This window comes from Bubalus bubalis, chromosome 2, assembly GCF_019923935.1.
Source record: "Bubalus bubalis isolate 160015118507 breed Murrah chromosome 2, NDDB_SH_1, whole genome shotgun sequence".
NCBI classification, from domain to species: domain Eukaryota; kingdom Metazoa; phylum Chordata; class Mammalia; order Artiodactyla; family Bovidae; genus Bubalus; species Bubalus bubalis.
In genome coordinates this window covers 34,633,599-34,652,794 of record NC_059158.1, presented here as the reverse complement: position 1 = coordinate 34,652,794, position 19,196 = coordinate 34,633,599, and the positions used below count along the sequence as shown (strand labels likewise).

At 50.4% G+C, this 19,196-nt stretch overlaps 1 long non-coding RNA gene across 1 annotated transcript; it reads left to right on the top strand.

The window, feature by feature from the left end:
• Positions 1 to 938: 938 nt before the first annotated feature.
• Positions 939 to 1,843, top strand: LOC123464753. Its single transcript, XR_006639770.1, has 2 exons — positions 939 to 1,069; positions 1,399 to 1,843. It is a non-coding gene; the product is annotated as an uncharacterized LOC123464753 (long non-coding RNA).
• The last annotated feature ends 17,353 nt before the right edge of the window (positions 1,844 to 19,196 follow it).

Genomic DNA, 19,196 nt, shown 5'->3' with positions numbered 1-19,196 from the left:
TAAAGGGAAGGAAGGGAGGTTGGACAGAGAGAGGGGTCAGGCTGCGGTGGGGCTCAGTGAGCTGCCCCTGCCTCTCACAAAGAGTTCCAGTGCTGGGGTGATCCTTCAGGGTGACTCCAGCTGGGACAGGAGGGCCTGATCTTTATATCCTCATGACAATCAACCATCGGGGGTGGGTAATCTCTGCAGAGGTTGGCACCTCAGGTATTTCTGTCTGCAGCACTCTCAGCAGCTGAAAAAATCCGCCCTTTATTCCTGAAGTAGGGACTGGACAACGCCTCATGGAGTCCGTCACTGAGTGGGAGGCCTTCAGGCTTAGAGTTGCCACTGATCAGGTGGGTCGTTTGGGGCCAGTCCATTCATCTCTCTGAGCCTCAGTTTCTCCTCTTGTAAAAACTGATGTCTGGGGAATCACCAGGTGAGGTGGGTGGAGAGTGATTGGATACAGGAGTAGCTCTATTCAAAGGCTTGATTTGAATCCAGAGGCCATCCCCAGGTCCTCCCATAAACCCCTGATCTTATCTTTGTTGCTGTGGACATTATCAGAGGGCATGATCACTTGGGTCCTAGGTCAGGGATGGGCATCTAGGTCAGAAGAGGGCAACTTTAGGAACCAACTGGCAGGAGCCCCTGGGGAGCTCTACCGTTTGGAATGGTCTGGTGGGAGGTAGGCAAAAGCCACAAAGTGCTTGTCAGAGATTGAACGTTTGTGTGTTCCTCCACCCCAAATTTGTAGGTTGGAACCTTAACCCCCAATGTGATTGTATGAGAAGGGAGTCTTTAGGAGTTGATTAGACTTAGATGAGTCCTGAGGGTGAATCCCCAGTGATGGGATTAGCGACCTCATAAGAAGAGGAGACATCAGAGTTTTCTTTCTGCCTTTGGGGCTACTGTGAGAACGGGGCCATCTGCATACCAGGAAGCGAACCCTCACCAAAAATCATAGCTGTTGGTTGGCACCTGGATCTTGGCCTGCCCAGTCTTCAGAGCCATGAGAATGAAATGTCTGGTTTTGAAGCGGTTCAGTCTGCGGTGGTTTGTCACAGAAGCCCATGCTGAGTAGGATAGTGTGAGTGGGAGGTGGGGAGGGAGATGACCAAGAAATCCGGGGCTTCACAGCTTATAGGCAAGTCACCTGGCTCTCAGGACTGGGTCCACCACTGGCCGCGGCACCTGGGGCATGTCCCTGGGCTGCTCTGGACTCCAGGGACCTCATGTGTGTGTGTTCAGTCTCTACAGTCCGACTTTTTGTGACCTCCATGGACTGTAGCCCAGCAGGCCGCTCTGTCCATAGAGTTCTCCAGGCAAGAATACTGGAGTGAATTGCCATGCCCTCCTCCAGGGGGATCTTCCTAACCTGGGGATTAAACTCATGTCTCTGCGTCTCCCGCACTGCAGGTGGATTCTTTACCACTCAGCCGCCAGAGAAGCCCCCCAGTGACCTCATTGGAAACTGAGAGGTGGGGTGTGAACCTCTGAGGTCATCTCCGACTTGATGAGCTGAAGTGCATCATTTGCACCTCCATCCTGGGGCTATGATGGGAGAGAGGCTGGGAGCCAGAGAGCTAAGCTTTCTCTCTTCCTTCACGCTGGCCCTGCTGTCCCTACAGAAGCCACTGCTGGCCCCTCAGGAAACCTGCCCTTGTGTAGAAGCGGGGTGGGGTAGAGGTTGGAAGCTGCTGTAGGCAGTGAGAAAACTGCAGGGCCAGGAACGGGCAGCCACAACAGCCCCTCTGCACTGTCCTTCCTGGCTGCTGGCAGCCTCTGGATGAACTTTGAGTCTAACAGTTTCTGGGTGAATTGATTAAAGTCAAGGGTATTAATAATAAAAAAATGTAAACTAGATTTTATCAGTGACACAGATCTCGTGACCACGTGCTGTGTGCTCTTGTGTATGTGCGTGCTGGGAGGGCGGAGATGTCTGTCAAGTTTGGAAAAAGGCCACCTTTTCCTTTGGCTCCATTTCCTTTTGACCCCTGAGAAGATTTTTGGTTCTGTTTAGCACCACAAGCCACCAGGCCTTGGAACGTGAGAACGCAGGGGAGGCAGTGAAGCCAGGCTCTCTGCTCAGTCCTGGGGGTGTTGGAAGGCACCCCGGGCACAGAGTGGGGGCGGATGTCTTCTCTGCTTTCTCCTTTCTAGCCCATCTGACTTTTCACATTGACCTATGTCCCCGCCACCTTCTTCTCTGAGAAGCTTCACGTGGGCTTGAGTGGAGACCGGGCGACGCATGGGATGCTCTTAGAGGGGCCCTTCCAGGCCAGGTTGGTCCTGGGATCTCCATGGAGACCGTACCACAAGCCCTTGCCCCCGAAGACCTGTGCATGCCCCCCACCTCAAGCCTGCAGGCTCCCAGAGCCAAGGGTCTCTGACTGGTGGCAGCAGTCCTGGGAGGCAGGAAAGGGCAAGCAGAGGGAGTTCCTCTTTCTGGAAGGACCTCCCAGTTCCAGAGCAGTCTAGTGACTTGCCCAAAGTGACACAGAAAGTTAGAGACAAAGTCCAAGTCAATCAAGTGCCCTGACATCTAGAAAAAGAGGCGTTGTATTTGCTTTTTCTGGTTGGGAGGTGGGAGGGGCTGGAAAAAAATCTTTTAGGCTGGTCAGGTAGTCCTGGGTGGTAGAATATTCCTTGTGGTCCTCCCCACGGTGCCTACTGCTAAGAAGTGCCTACTGTGCACCCTACCCCCTCCAATCTGCCCAAGGAGCTGGTAAGGGGGAGAGAGCAGAATCCAGAAAGGAAGGAGCGAGAGGCCAGAAGGGGGAGGCCGAAAGGGAGGAAAGGGCTTGGGGACAGAGGGAGCTGGAGAATGAGCAAACAAACTGTGTCCTGGAAAACAACTTGTTTCCCCTTTCCAGGCTCCCTGCCTGCCCCGCTGGAGGCGGTGATTTAGAATAACGAGCCATAATTTGATTACGTTCTCTTCCAGCCTCGCAGGGTAAACAAGAATCTCCCGTGGAAGGAAGGGACACGCTGCCCAGGCTCTGGCACACTCCCCAGGGCCTGAACAGGGGTTCCCGCTCCTCCTGGGTGCACCTGAAACACGTAGTTGAACGGCTTCACCCCGCCTCCATTTTCTACCAGGGTTTACATTCTCCCGTGTCTCCTGCCCCTCCTCCCCTTCTTCCTCTTGGCCTGCCCCAGTAAGGTCCTCACCCTGAAGCCTGCATACCGTGTAAATATTTAAACCCATCTATTATTTCCTGTTTATTAGCAGTGTAAATCCTGAGTTCATTCATTGTGCATCTGTCTCTCTGAACCGTCTCAGAAGAAAAGGCCCGAAGGCAGGGCCGTGTGTCCACCCTTCCCTGGGAACAGCCTTGCTCGGGCCTGTGGTCAGGCGTATCACCAATTCTTTAAAAATGCGCTTTTACTTTTTCCACATTTAAATATTGTGGTCAAATATGCATAATATAAAATTTATCATCCTAACCGTTTTTTTAAGTGTACAGCTCAGGTGTGTACCGTACATTTGTAATGTTCCACTGTCGCCACCGTCCATCTCCAGAACTCTCTTCATCTGCGGATGAAATTCTGTACCCATGAAGCACCGATTGCCCGTTCCTCTCTCTCCCCAGCCCCTGGCAATCATCATTCTGTTGGATTGGCCAAAAAGTTCATTCAACTTTAAGTACAAATAAAAGACACCTTTTCCATTTTCACTTAGAACTGTATTGAACAATGTATTCATTAACTTGAAGCAACTTTTTGGCCAAGCCAATCCTTTCTGTCTCCCTGAATTTGACGATTCCAAGTATCTCACATAAGTAGCATCATACACCATTTGTCTTTCCGTGACTGGCTTATTTCACTTAGCGTAACATCCTCAAGGTGTGTCCACCCTGTGGCATATTGCAGAATTTTCTTCCTTGTTAAGGCTGAATGATATTCTTTTGTATGTATACACCACATTTTGCTTAGCCATTCTTCTCTCGACAGACACTTGTGTTGCTTCCATGTTTGAGCTGTTGTGAATAAGACTGCTTTGAACATGGGTGTACAAATAAGCTTTTTAAAAAAATAATAACAGGCTGGTTCCAAATAGGAAAAGGAGTACATCAAGGCTGTATATTGTCACCCTCCTAATTTAACTTCTATGCAGAGTACATCATGAGAAACGCTGGACTGGAAGAAACACAAGCTGGAATCAAGATTGCTGGGAGAAATATCAATAACCTCAGATATGCAGATGACACCACCCTTATGGCACAAAGTGAAGAGGAACTAAAAAGCCTCTTGATAAAAGTGAAAGAGGAGAGTGAAAAAGTTGGCTTAAAACTCAACATTCAGAAAACAAAGATCATGGCATCTGGTCCCATCACTTCATGGGAAATAGATGGGGAAACAGTGGAAACAGTGGCTGACTTTATTTTTCTGGGCTCCAAAATCACTGCAGATGGTGACTGCAGCCATGAAATTAAAAGACGCTTACTCCTTGGAAGGAAAGTTATGACCAACCTAGATAGCATATTCAAAAGCAGAGACATTACTTTGCCAACAAAGGTCCATCTAGTCAAGGCTGTGGTTTTTCCAATGGTCATGTATGGATGTGAGAGTTGGACTGTGAAGAAGGCTGAGCGCCAAAGAATTGATGCTTTTGAACTGTGGTGTTGGAGAAGACTCTTGAGAGTCCCTTGGACTGCAAGGAGATCCAACCAGTCCATTCTGAAGGAGATCAGCCCTGGGATTTCTTTGGAAGGAATGATGCTTAAAGCTGAAACTCCAGTACTTTGGCCACCTCATGCGAAGAGCTGACTCATTGGAGAAGACTCTGATGCTGGGAGGGATTGGGGGCAGGAGGAGAAGGGGACGACAGAGGATGAGATGGCTGGATGGCATCACTGACTCGATGGATGTGAGTCTGAGTGAGCTCCGGGAGTTGGTGATGGACAGGGAGGCCTGGCGTGCTGCGATTCATGGGGTCGCAAAGAGTCGGACACGATTGAGCAGCTGAATTGAACTGAACCTATTATTGATTGCTTACTGTGTGCTTGGGACCACACAGACATAATGACTTAATTGTCACAGGTACCTCCCAGGTGGCAACAATTCTCTCCACGAGGCTCTGGAAAGCCAAGTAACTTTACCCAAGGTGAGGAAAGGGGAGAGTGAGGACCACCATCTGTGTGTGCTCCAGCCATGACCCCTCACTGCACTGTGTTGATGATGGACTTGAAGAAGGAGGCTCAGGGTATGTTACCCACCCTGCACCCCCAGAAAGGACTGGCACTTTCCCTGAGTCTCTGCCCAGTTTGAGAATCCATCCTCCAGTTCACAGGATTCAGCCAGGCCCGTTTCTCCCTCTGGGCTGCGCCTTAGCATCCGCTGTGGGGATTTAAAGCAGATGGGCCCCTAGGCATCAGTATTTTTCTTTTTTTTTTACTGGCCGTGCTGCAGTGTCTTAGCAGGATCTTAGTGCCCTGACCAGGGATTGAACCTGGGTCCACGGCAGTGAAAGTGCCAAGTCCTAAGCACTGGATGGCCAGGGAAGTCCCCATGCATCAGTCCTCTTTTTAAAATTTTAATATTTTTTGAGGTATAATTGACATGTAACACTATATTTGTTTCGAGTGTACAACATGATGATTTTATATTCGTATATATTGTGAAATGATAGCCACAATATGTCTAGTTAACATCCATCTCCACAGAAAGTGATCATTTTTTTCCTCTAATGAAGACTTTTAAGATCTGCTGTCTTAGTGACTTTCAAACACCCAGGCATCAGTCTTTGAAATAACCTCCCCAAGTGCTTCTCGATGCCCTCAGGGTTGAGAAGCACTGGGTTAGGAGAGAGGAAGAAGGATAGACACTCCCACCCACTTCAGCCCCTCAGTCTTCCCCTGTGTCCCCACCTGCTGCCAAGGGCCACGAATGCCCCAAGTCCAGTGGCTCAGAACCTGGGGCTGCCTCCTCCCCTGCCTCTAGAAGTTCTGTGTAGCGAGTGTCCCTCCTGCAAAGGATGGCCTGGATACAGGGCCCTACGGGAGCCTGGGATGGACCCATCAAGCCCAGCCAGACTCCAGAATAAAAACAGCTGTTGACAGTCCACAGGCTGCTGGCATTTTTGTCCCCTCCCTGGGGGTGAAGACAGTGAAGTGGAGGGCAGGGGTCAGTTCATCATTAGCGGGGTGGGGAATGGAGGGAGTGGGGTGTACTGGGGCCCCATAGGGCGGGTCCAGGGACATCATCTTCTCTACCCCCAGGCTGTAGCACATCTCCCTGATGCAAGCCCCACCCACTGCCCCATCTCCCTGAGCTCCTGTTAAATCCAGGGTGGTGTCTGGCCCAAAGGATTTCTGGGTGGGGCTCTGCCCTAAGGTGTCCAGCCTCAGGGGCTGCTTGGTGGGGGCACACGGGGGTGAGCGGACTCTTTCAGCCTGTTCTGGATCTCTTCTTCTGAGCCAGCCTTGAGCCAAGAACTCCAAGGTCCCTCTGGGAGTAGCAGTTGGCCGGCTTGGTTTCCACAGCAACGTGGAAGATGGGGGCAGGGGCACAGCAGAAGGACATCCGCCTTGGGCACTGAAAGACTTGGGTCTGGCCACTGCTGAGCTTCATAACCTTGGGCAGTCACATCTCAACATCTCTATCTGCATTATAAAGGGGCTGGCCCAGATCCCTGCTTCTCAAACGCTCTCCGTGTTGGAATCCTTTGGGAGAGCCTTAAAAACTACCCTTAACTGGATTTCATCCTCAGAGATGCTGCTGATCTAATTGGTATGGGCTGTGGCCTGAGCACTGGGACTTTTACAAGGTCCTTAGTCAGGACCCACTGACTAATGGCAACCCACTCCAGTATTCTTGCCTGGAGAATCCCATGGATGGAGGAGCCTGGTGGGCTACGGTCCACGGGGTCGCAGAGTCGGACACGACTGAACGACTTCACTTTCACTTTCACTAGTCAGTGTTAGTCGCTCAGTCGTATCTGAGTCTTTGCGACCGCGTGGACTGTAGCCCAACAGGCTCCTCTTACAAGGTCCTTGGCAGATTCTAATTTACACTCAAGTTTGAGAACCTGTTCCAGATAACTTCTTCCTGACCATGGTCCCATCATGATATCCATAGAGTGAAGTGAAGTATTAATCGTTCAGTCGTGTTTCTGACTTTTTGTGACCTTTTGGACCAGAGGTGACTCCAGCTGCCTACCTGTCTGGCTGTCCCTAAGGACTGCATGACTCCATACCTCTGTGTCAGCAAGAAGTGCTTGTGTCTTTCCAGCTGAAGTTTATTGCCTCATTGGTCCTGCAATGGAGGAAATTCATGTTTTTGTGCTGAAGTCCCAGGCAGTTTACAAAGTTACAGGTTACACATGGGGTATCTTCTTGGTGCATCAATTTCCTAGAAGATATTAGGAGAAAAATTATGATTCACCTTGTAAGTAACTTAAGACATTTAAACATATATACTAACAGATATGTATAGCTATATCCTGGAGTAGAATGCAAAGCTCACATATGTTTGGAGCTAAAAGATTAGATGTCAAAGTCAGGAGGCATTGGCCTGCCATACTCCCTGACTTGAATGACAGTTGGAGGAAAACACTGGAGAAACCTTGAGTCACTCTATGCAGGCGAGGAGAAGCATTAACTCCTGACAGTTCAGGAAGGCTACCTGGAGGAGGCAGCATTTCAGGGAGCTTCTTGGAGAGAGGGGAGGAAGAAAGGAACAGGTTGGAAGAAGGGCATGGCTGGAGCTCTATAGAACCTGCAGCAGGAATATAAGCTCAGACAATGTCTTTCTTGCCCTTGGCTTATAAATTTGAGAAAGTCCCCAAAGATCCATCCAATACACACCACTACCCTAGTCCACACCCTTGAGGCCAGATCACTGGCCCTTAGCCGCCTGCCTGGAGCAGCTGGTGCAAGATTGCAACACGAAAACCCTTGTCTTGGCTTTAGAGGCTGCTGCTGAGTCACTATTGCAGAGGTAGCCACTGACCACCCAGGCAGGAGAGCAGCCCAGTTGCCTCAGTGTTCTGCCATTTCCTCCAGCCTATAGGCTCTGGTCTTCCAGCCTTAGGGGCTTCCCTGGTGGCTCAGACGGTAAAGCGTCTGCCTGCAATTCGGGAGACCCAGGGTAGATCCCTGGGTTGGGAAGATCAGCTGGAAAAGGAAATAGCAACCCATTCCAGTACTCTTGGCTGGAAAATCCCATGGATGGAGGAGCCTGGTAGGCTATAGTCCATGGGGTCGCAAAGAGTCAGACATGACTGAGGGACTTCACTTCACTTCCACCCTTAGAGAGACCCTTGGCACTGTAAGGTCAGGAACAGGCTTGGGGAAGGAGAAATTCTCTCTCTGTTTCTCCTGTAAAGTCTGTCTGGCAGACTGCCCTTCACCCTTCTCACCCTCTTCCCCTCCCCAGTGGCTGCCAAGAGATTGTGTACAGAGCAGAGAGACCACGGGAGGGGCACTCTGCCCAGTGGTGAGGGTGCCTCAGGGCCTGAGCCCTGGGTTCTCTGTTCTGCAGCCTGGCTATCAGAGAGGGGATCATGAGCCTCGGATGCCACCAGCTTCTTGGCAGAGGGGCTGCTCTTTCTCCTTGGTGACTGGGCCAATGATGCCTGGGGCGCACTGAGCATCCTCTCCAGGCAGGAGGACTGACCTTCGTTTCTGTTCATCCCACCCCAGGGAGGTAGCCCGGAGTACTTGTTGACTACATGGACTGTTTGTAAATTTGTTATTTATCCTCCATTGCATACTAAGTGTCCAGACAGTGCCATCCACATAGTAGGTGCTCGGTACGTATTTATAGTATAAATAAAGGGAGCCTGACTCTGGATTTGAATGCCCTTGCTAGATACTGTGGGACTTGCTTCATCCTGTAAAATGATGAGAGTCGTAGAATCTACTCCCCAGGACTGACATATATAAAACCTTGAGGCAGTCCCCAGTATATGCTAAGCACTCAGTAAGTGTTTTCTGTCATCTTCAATCTCTCACCTTATTTTCCAGTCTCTCTTGCCCCATGAAAGGCTCTCTTTGCTCTCCTCTGAGCTGCTGCTGGAGATGTGGTCGATAGCAACGGGGACCAGCGGGCCTGGCATTTGCCACCTTTGGGGCCGAGGACAGCATCCAGACCAGCCATGTGTGGGGCTCTCTTCCTTTCTCTACCCTTCACATGCCTGCAAAATGTGGTTCGAACACACATCAACGGAGTCTTGCTTGGTGTGAAGGGCAGGAGGGGCCCGCAGATCATGAGGTTGACAATCAAGGGTTCCCCTTTCGGATCCCTTTTTTTTTTCCCTAACAGAATGATCTTTCTAAGCCACAAAGAAGACCCTGTCACGCCCTTGCTTACAGTCCCTCCACGGTTCTCCGTCTCCGGCAGCATAAGCCCAGGACGCTGCAGGGGCCCGAGCAGCTCCCAGCCCTCTGCTCCCCCCGCCTCTCCATCTTGTCTCTAGCTGTTAGTCTTGGGCTCCACAAGCCGGTCACCCCAGACGACCTACCCTCCCCAGCTGGCCCGCAGGCTCCCACAGTATAAAGCATATGCTCTCCAGAGAGAGTCTGGCCTGGCCGCCACACAAATGAGATGGCCTCAGAGCTGCCTGGAAAGCCCATACCCTCCCCTGCTCCCCCGACCTCATTTATTATTTTCTTTCAAGGTTCAGCTCAAACATTAACTCCTTTAAGTAGCCTTGACTGACTCCTGCATCCTTCGCGTATTTCCTTCTCAGCATCTAACTGATGAGGGCATGTGCTTCCTTTGAACAAGGCACATAAATGCCACAGGTTCCCCCCACTAGATGGGTAACTTTTTCATTTTTTTTTTTTGAAGAAGAAGTTCTTTATTTTATTTTGGCCACGCAGCACGTGGGATCTTAGTTCCCCGACCAGGGATGGAACCCATGTCCCCTGCAGTGGAAGGGTGGAGTCTTAACCACCAGCCTGCCTGGGAAGTCCCTGGATGGGCCACTTCTTTGTGGGCCAGTATCCCTGGTGCCTAACTTGGGACTTTCAGCGTGGCAAGCCCAGGGAAAACTTGTGGGAGGAGAATGAACAGATTTCTTGGGGTGTGTAATTACTGGTACACATCAAAGCTGAGAGTGGCTGTACCACGGGAGGGTGTGGGCCCTGCTGATGGGTTGGGACGCATTTGGGAGCATGGGTAGTTGGCGGGAAGGCTCAGGCCACTCTGGGCTGGGGTTGGCAGTCTGGGAGCTGGAAGGCCCAGGCTTCTTGTCTCCTGCCCGCTTCCTGGAAGCCTTGTCGGGGCCTCTGGCTGCCAGGCAGGGATTTGGGGTCAGATGGATATTTGTCTCTCTCCTTGTATGAAGGAGCTGTGACGCTCTCACTTTTAACCTCCGGCATGGGTGGCTGCTCCAAGCAGTAGCCCCTTGAGTGACCTCCAGACACAGACTTCTGCCCTCAGGGCTCGCAGCTCAGGTGTGGATCAGAAGAGGGTGAACACCTTGGAAGGTGATATTATCCAGCCCCTGGCCTCCATGCAGGCCTAGACTGAGAGTGGTCCTCCCTTCACTGGAAAAACTTCTGTAGAGGGAGATTCTATAAGGCCTTTTCTCCACCTCTTAACCCCACGCTCTTGCTGGGCTGAGCCTTTCCATATCATTTGTGTGGTGGTCAGGCCAGCCTCTCTCTGGAGAGCATAAAAATTGTGGTTATTTATTTATCCTGATGATTTTTAAAATTGTATTCATTAATAACCATTTATCATGTCTCTGTGTATGTGCTCAGTTGCTTCAGTCACGTCTGACTCTTTTGCAACCCCATGGACTGCAGCCCGCCAGGCTCCTCTGTCCATGGGATTTCCCAGGCAAGAATACCAGAGTGGATTGTCATGTCCTCCTTCAGGGGATCTTCTTGACCCAGGGATCGAACCTGTGTCTCCTGCATTGCAGGTGGGTTCTTTACTGCTCAGCCACCTGGAAGGCCCTTATCACATTTCTACTATAGCTAATTTTTATTGAATATTTATAAGGTGCTGAATACACCGATTTTCTGGCTTTTGTTGTTGTTTGGCTGCACGGTGAGGCATTTGGGATCTTTGTTCCTTGACCAGAGATTGAACCCATGTCTCCTGTAGTGGAAGCGTAGATTTGTAACCACTGGACCACGAGGGAAGCCTCGAGACAATTTAAATAGTTGGGGACATATGCTCTGGGTTCCGGAGAAGGCAATGGCAACCCACTCCAGTACTCTTGCTTGGAAAATCCCATGGACAGAGGAGCCTGGTAGGCTGCAGTCTATGGGGTCGCTAAGATTAGGATACGACTGAGCGTCTTCACTTTCACTTTTCACTTTCATGCATTGGAGAAGGAAATGGCAACCCACTCCAGTGTCCTTGCCTGGAGAATCCCAGGGACGGGGGAGCCTGGTAGGCTGCCGTCTATGGGGTCGCACAGAGTTGGACATGACTGAAGTGACTAAACAGCAACAGCAACAGCTCTGGGTTCAGACAGTGGTCAAATCCCAGCTGTGCCACTTGTTAGCTGTGATGTTGGGCACCTTTCTTCATGGCTCTGTGCCTCAGTTTCCTTATCTGTATAATGGGGATAATACAGGGTTGTTGGTAGTTGGTAAGATTGTGGTAGAGCTTAAGTGAGTTAATGCATGAAAAGCTTTTAGAGGAGCACCTGGCGTGTAGTAAAATGCTCAATTCACATGAGCTGTGCTTATTACACAGCCACTGTGTAATAATAATAACACCTTCCTGTTCCAGATCTGGCCTGTTTGTCGTTCACGTCCACACACTTACCTCACCAGACCAATTCAATCTGACAGACATTTCCTTGCTGTGCTCTCTGTGTGAGGTCTGAGCCGTCCTGTGCCAGGCATTGACGGAGGAACAGATGTGTTAAGTTGGAGTTCCTGTGCTTAGGATGCTGTGAATCCCCTGGACACATGAGGCTGGAGACAGAGGATGAATAAGACAGGTTTCGCCCCCAAGAAACTCACAGTCCAGATGGGAGGCTGGTGTGGAAACAGACCTGGCTGAAAAATGAAAGGGCCATTGAATATAGAAGCTACAGCCACTTTTTCTGCTTTCTAGGAATGTACTATGTTTCATCTTGAGGAAGTGGTTCTTTTGTGGGGAAAATACAGCAATGGGACCTTTGGGTGAGACAGGCCTGGCCTTGAATATGTGAAGATGAGGTCAAGAGGGAAAGTTTTGCATGTTAATCAGATGTTGAGGAAAGTGGCTTCGCAGAGGCAACCCAGCAGAGGTCCAGTGGGTGAGGACCAGCAAAGACATCTCTAGGTCGAATGAAATCTCATCTTTTTTATTTTATTTTTTAAATTTTGGCCGTGGCATGCAGCTTGCAGGATCTCAGTTCCCTGACCAGGGGATTAAATCTGGGCCATAGCAGTGAAAGTACAGAATCCTAACCGCCAGACTACCAGGGAACTTCCAATGAAGTGTCATCTGGATTTAAAAAATTTATTTTTCCTTGGTAGGTAATATATTTGCATATTTCAAAATTTCAAGTGTATGAAGGTGTAAATGATGAAGAGTGTGCCTTTGCCCCTGCCCTCCTCCACTAAGCTTACCACCAGGCTCACGTAACTGCCGGGGGAGGAGCTGGGAATCAAAACCTAGGAGTCTGGAGCTTCCGGTCTGAAGTCTATGCTCTGAACCTCCCCGTGTTCCCCGGCTTCACAGGTGAGGGGGCAGAGCCCAGAGAGGCAGTCACACCGCAGGTTGATGGCAGAACGTAGGGGGCGAGAAGCCAGGACCACACTGAGGACCCTTCCGCTAGCACATTGCCTCAGTTTGCCTGAGGAGCCCAAAGTGGGGAGGGGTGGTGTGGGGGAAGGGTCAGCAGGCGTGTGGTTCTGAGATGGTGGTTTGTTCTGGGCAGTGGTGGTGGGGACAGCCTGGTGCCTGGAGATGGGCTAAACAACCTGCCATTACAGGTTGACCTGGGCTGTGCCCCAAAGACCCCTGCTGTGGACTCAAGAGATATATCTGACTCTTAGTGCCCCTTTCAACTGTAGTTTGTCCACTTGGTGGCTTTTTTTGTGACCCAGACTAACACCTTGCCCTGTCCTCAAGCTCACCAGGTAACTCTCTCTTTCTCCCCAGCTGTCCTCAGTAGCATCATTTTACCACATAAGCAGGATTCATCATGTTTTGGGGGTGGGGGACATTTAAAAAATTTTATTTTGACATGTGCACACTGCTGTATTTATCTATTATTTATTTGTTTTCAGCTGTACTGAGTCTTTGTTGCTGCACACGGGCTTTCTCTGCTTGTGGAGAGCGAGGGCTACTCTCTAGCTGCAGCACACGGGCCTCTCATTGTGGTGGCTTTTCTTGTTGCAGAGCACAGGATCCAGGTGTGAGGGCTTTCAGCAGTGGCAGCACAGGGGTGCGTTAGTTGTGGCACGCAGGCTTAGTTGCTTCGCAGCATGTGAAATCCTCCTGGACCAGGGATCGAACCCTGTCCCTTGCATTGGCAGGCAGATTCTTACTCACTGTGCCACCAGGGAAATCTGGTCGGGGGCAGTTACTCAAGGAAACAAAGGAACCGCAGGCAGGTGAGAACTGTATATGGTGAGGGCTCCATAAATGCTCTCGGTGGCTCCCTGTCCAGGTCTGATGAAAGTGATTTGGGGATCAAGGGTGATGGCCTCAAGACTCTCTGACCTCTTTCAGAATGGGGCACTTTCAACAACTGTCCCACTTAGGCTAGGGAGCGCCCCACCTCGCTGTTCCTCACACCCCCTCTCCCCTCCCTCAGTCACAGCCCCGGCATCTCTCTGCTGCAGCGTTGCGCCCACTGGTGAGTCTGTCTCAGAGAGAGATCAACTCCCCGCCAGCTGAAGACTGCGGGCAGGGCAGTGTCTTCCCTGCCCCCACCGTGCCCTGCCATGGCTCCGCTCCTGTCGGCCTCTCCCAGGCCCTGTGAGCACCTTGAGAGCATCTCAGCCTCCCAGCCTCTGACATAGAGCCTGGCACTAGCTGTGTGCTACGTGAGTGCTAAATTGCTTCAGTATTGTCCGACTCTTCGTGACCCCATGGACTGTAGCCCACCAGGTTTCCCTGTCCATGGAATTTTCCAGACAAGATTACTGGAGAGGGTTGCCATGCCCTCCTCCAGGAGATCTTCCCAACCCCAGGGATTGAACCCACATCTCCTGCATTGGCAGGTAGGTTCTTTATCACTCAAACCACCTGGGAAGCCACTCATTAAAGCCCATGGCACCAAGAAGTGAGTTCACCAGCCTGCCAGTCTGTTTTGAGGAACTCCGTATCTGCCTAGCTTCTCTAAGTCTGGCCCTAGCAGAGTATCCCCTTCCTTCTATCCAGCCTGCCTTTTTTTTTTTTTTTTTAAGCCGCTTCTTGAGGTGTAATTCACATACCACACAATTCACCCACTTAAAGTGAAAATTCGATGGTTTAGTCTAGTCGCAGAGTTGTGTAACCATCCCCACAAGCAGTTTTAGAACATTTCCATCACTAGCCCACCCATCTTTTGGCTGCACCCATCTTCCTTAGCTTTCAAACACCCACAGTTTTCCTCAACTTAAAAGAAAAAAAGCCTCCCTTGACCCTGCTCTGCACTCTCTGGCCATTGTGCAATATGTTTCCCTCTTTCCGTGACTAAGCTTCTTGAATGAGCGGTTCACACCCACTGCCTTCATTTTCTCAGATTCAATAAACATTTTTTAAAAAGCATCTATGAGGTACTATGCCAGAAGTTTTCATATACATCATCTCATTTAATCCTCATAAACATTTTGTGAGCTGGGAATTATTATCTCTATTTTAGACGTGAAAAATACAAGGAAAGTGACTTGCCCCAGGGGTTTAGCCAGGGTCTGGTTCCAGGTTCGTGTGAATCCAGAGTGGGTGCTCTGTTCTACTGCCTGCCATCAAGGCCAGCTGCACAGTCCAACTTCTGACCTTCTTACTCATCATGTGGTCTGGGTGTCTGTACCTCCCAGCAACCCTCTGATGACCTTGCTGCGCCAATCAGATTGATGACCAGTACTGTCTCTTCTTCCAGCCTTAGTTCAAGCTCTTCCTTCCACCTGGCATCCTTTTCCTTCTTATTTTCTATCTTGGAAAATCTGATAATCCTTTTTTTTTTTTCTTTTTCCCTTCTTAGATCTGGCTCAGCTCTACTCTCTCCTTGGGAATGCCCTATATTTTTGGTTGAGCCTCGGAGAAGGGGTTGACAGAGGATGAGATGGTTGGATGGCATCACCAGCTCAATGGACATGAGTTGGAGCAAACTCCAGAAGATAGTGACGGACAGGGAAACCTGGCATGCTGTGGTCCATGGGGTTGCAGAGTCGGACACGACTGAGTGACTGAACAACAAGAACCTGCTTTTGAGGGCTATGACTTGCTTTGTTTGTTATCTAACAGCTTGGTGTTCTTATTGAAATGGTTGTGAGTGTAGTTTTAAATTTCCTGGGACTCTGAAACCACATTGGTAGACTGCAACCCACACTTTGCTGTATTATTATTATTATCATTCTAAAGTACCTCATCAGGTACAAGATCAGCTGGCACTTTAAAAAAGTAATTTTTATTTATTTTTTTACCATACCACATTCACGTACCACATGGCATGAGGGAGTTTCCTTCTCCAACCAGGGATTGAACCGACACCTCCTACCGTGAAAGTGCGGAGTCTTAACCACTGGACCACCAGGGAAGTCCCACCTTGCTGTATTATGATGGAACAGGTGCTCAGTAAGTGTTTTAGAAGAAAGGAAAGAAGGAGAGGATAAAGGGAGGGAGGGATAGAGGAAGGGAGGGAAGAGGGAGGCTTTGGGAGTTGATACGATGGTAGTGACAGTAGGTAACCCAGGAGATATGCATGGAAAGGTGTTTTCAATCATGAAATCTACATTAAAGGGCAAAATAAAACTGGTATCCTAGCAAGAGTCCTCACATATGCTATGTGCTCAATGATTACTGTTTGTATTAATTTCAGTGACCTCTACCCTGACCCCATTCCTGGAGATGGTACTTGTGCCCTCCTCTGGGTAAGAAGTCTTCCAAGCAGTACTTGTATTGGCAGACCTCCAAAACTGCTTAGCAAAAAAGTAGATTTACCTATTGCTCACCTGAATCCCTCACGATGTGTTCCATAGGTGTCTTTGGGATATGTACCAGCTCAGCCACCTCATTCAAGAAATACTAATTAAGCACCTACTGTGTGCCCAGCACAGTTCTAGGCACTTGGGATTTGACAGTGAACAAACAGATATGTTTGCCTGCCCACATGGAACTGGCACTCTAGTGGTTGAGAGAGATGACAAAGAAGAAAATACCAAAATTAGTAAAATTTAGGGTATATTAGAGACTGATAAGGACTTTAGAAATTAAGAGTTGAATAGGATAAGGGGAGAGGATTGAGAATGTTGATAGAAGATTGGTTACAGCAGTATATTGTTGGGTCAGAGTAGGCTAACTGAGTGGTGAGATTTAGGATCAAAACCTGAAGGAGGTAAGGATATTTGGGGGCAAAGAATTCAAGGCAAAGAAAACAGCAGAAGCAAAGGCCCTGAGGCAGAAGAGTGTTTGAGGCCAGTGTGGCTGGAGCAGAGGGAAACGGAGGGTGATAGGAGGGGAGGGAGGGAGCAGACTGCTGGAAGCCATTGTGAGCCCCTGGCTTTTACTCCAAGTGGGAAGTAACACTGGTGTGTGTTGAACAGAGGACGGATGAGGTTGGCTTGAAAAGGGTCAACTCTAGCTCTGGTGACTGTGTAGAGAGTAGACTGTAGGGTCCAAGAGCAGAAGGAGGGAGATCTGTGAGAGGCCCCTGAAGTAAACCAGGAGAGAGGGGAAGGCAGCTTGGTTCTGGGAGTCATAGGGCTTGGATATATTTTGAGGGTAGAGCCAACAGCACTTCCTGATGACTGAAGGTGAGATGAAGGGAAGTGTCGATGGTGGCACTGAGCCATTCGTTGGAAGGAAGGAGTTGCTATTAGCTGTGGTGGGGAAGTTATGCGTGAAGTGCCTTTGGAGGGGAAGATCAGGGGTTTGGTTTGGACATGTTGAGTTTGAGCTCCTAGCGGGCACCTAGGGGGCGCTGATGCATAGGCAGTTGATTACTCAGGTCTAGAATCCTGTGCTCTGGCTGGACTGGAGTCTGCTCTTTACCACCTGTGCAAGGCTGCTGCCAGCTACAGAGGGTGCTGGTCCCATAGACCAGATCTGCACAGCGTGTGGGGTGGCTCTGTTTCTGAGGCTTAGTTTCCTCATTTGCAAGACTGGTATAAATAATACATGTTTGGGGGGTTGCTGTGGGAGGTCAAATGAGATAGCCAACATCGAGCACTTAACACAGTGCCTGGCACAAAAGAAGCACTGTAATGGTTGTGAAAAAATAACAAGGAGCCAACCTGGACTGGCTCCTGTGGAAAGAAAAGTGAAAGTATTACCTGTTCAGTCGCCTCTGACTCAGTGGGACCCTGTGGACTGTAGCCCACCAGGCTCCTCTGTCCGTGGAATTCTCCAGGCAAAAACAGTGGAGTGGGTAGCCATTCCCTTCTCCAGGAGATCTTCCCGACCCAGGGATCAAACCCTGGGTCTCCTGCATTGCAGGCAGGCTGTTTACCATCTGAGCCACCAGGAAGGCCCTGGCTCCTGGGGACCAGTCTTCAAACGGGTTAAGGGGGTGTGGAGTAAGGGGTGGGGAGAGGAAAGGCTAAGAATGAGGTCAGAGCCCAGGGGTGGGGGTGGGGGGATGTGATTTCATTGTTCCAGAGGGACTGGAGCTTGTCGACCAGCAGGAAAGGGTGGGTGTAGGGCCATCCAACTGCAGGTGCTCGGATCAGTTTCTTGGCTTGGGACTGAGCAGCTCTGAGTGTCCCAGCCAGGATGACGACAGGCAGGGCAGGCTGTGCGGTGGCCTGGGGACACTGTCCTTATGCAGTAGTACCCACAAGAGATATTAACCAGTCCTTGGCTTTTTCAAGCCCACATCTTTTAAGAGAAGAATCCAGAATTTCCTCAGCTTTTCTTCCAGGCACAGTACATGGCTTGTGTGGCAAGGGTTTAATGAATGTCAGCATGTATCCTTCTCTCTATATCTATAGAATGGTGGCAAAGAAACCATAGTTTCCAGAATTTCTGTGATGATGATATGTTGTATCTTTGCAGCGGTGGTGATATTTAACCTCTAGGACAACTGAGTCTCAGAGATGTTCAATAACTCCCCCACGGTCACATTTACTATGGGATGGAAGGAGATTTGGGGGCAGTCTCCCTTGGCAGGAGGTCTTCAGCAAGTTTAGAAAGTGAGGAGGGCAGAACTGGGCAGAGTGGAGGGAGGGTCAGGCTCCATCTGGGCAGGGCATGGCTTTCATATTGGGTCCAGGCAAGGTGGGGGAGTGGGTGAACTGGATGGAGGCACTAGTGAGTGAGACCACAGAAAGTGGGGCAGGGTGTGGAGTGAGGGGAAGGCATCCCGTGCAGTTTCTTGCAGTTCTTAGAGAGGGGCCAGGCAGTGATCTTGGGTGTAAACCAAACCAGGGAACCCTTTGGCGAGGGCGGTGCCATCCTCCCATTGCACAGCTGGGACTGCTTAGGCCTGGTGAGGGTAAGGACCTTGCTCAAAAGTCACACGGACCAACAGTGATGGAGCCAGGATTGTGACCCAGCTCTGCTCAACCACAAAGGCTGCCCTCTGTCCGCTACACGATGTGGTTGCTGTCATGACCTCCAGGCAATAGGGGGATAGACAATATCAGATGACTTTTTGCAGATTTCTTCCAGCAGAAACATTCTCTCCGTCTCTGTCCCTGGTCTGCCTCCACACTCTCCTCTGCCTCCTCCCTCTCTCTTTCCTCCTCATTACTCAACCCCTAGTAACCCCGAGGGCAGGAAGACTGTCTGCACGGTTGAGGGAGGAGGAGATCAGCTCTTCTGGGTGACGCACTGGCACCCTTTGCAGCCTGCCCACCTCCCTCCCACACCACCCACATGGTGGGGAGGCCCCCCTCCCCCACCGCCCCCTCTGCAGGCATCCATGGCTGAGGGGGTCTTTCCCAGAATTAGCCACCAAGAACAGTTGGAGCAGGGAGGGGGAGATGGGAGAAGGGATGGAGGCTAACAGCTTCCAGATGTGCCAGGGCACGAGAGAGTCGAAGGAGCCTCCAGCCCAGTGGTCTCCTGCCGCGGCTGGGAGGCTGGGAGGAGCTGGCCTCTGTGTCCCAGACTTCAAGACTGCCAAGGCAGCTGGGCAGATCCCTACTCAAGAGCTTCATGCAAAT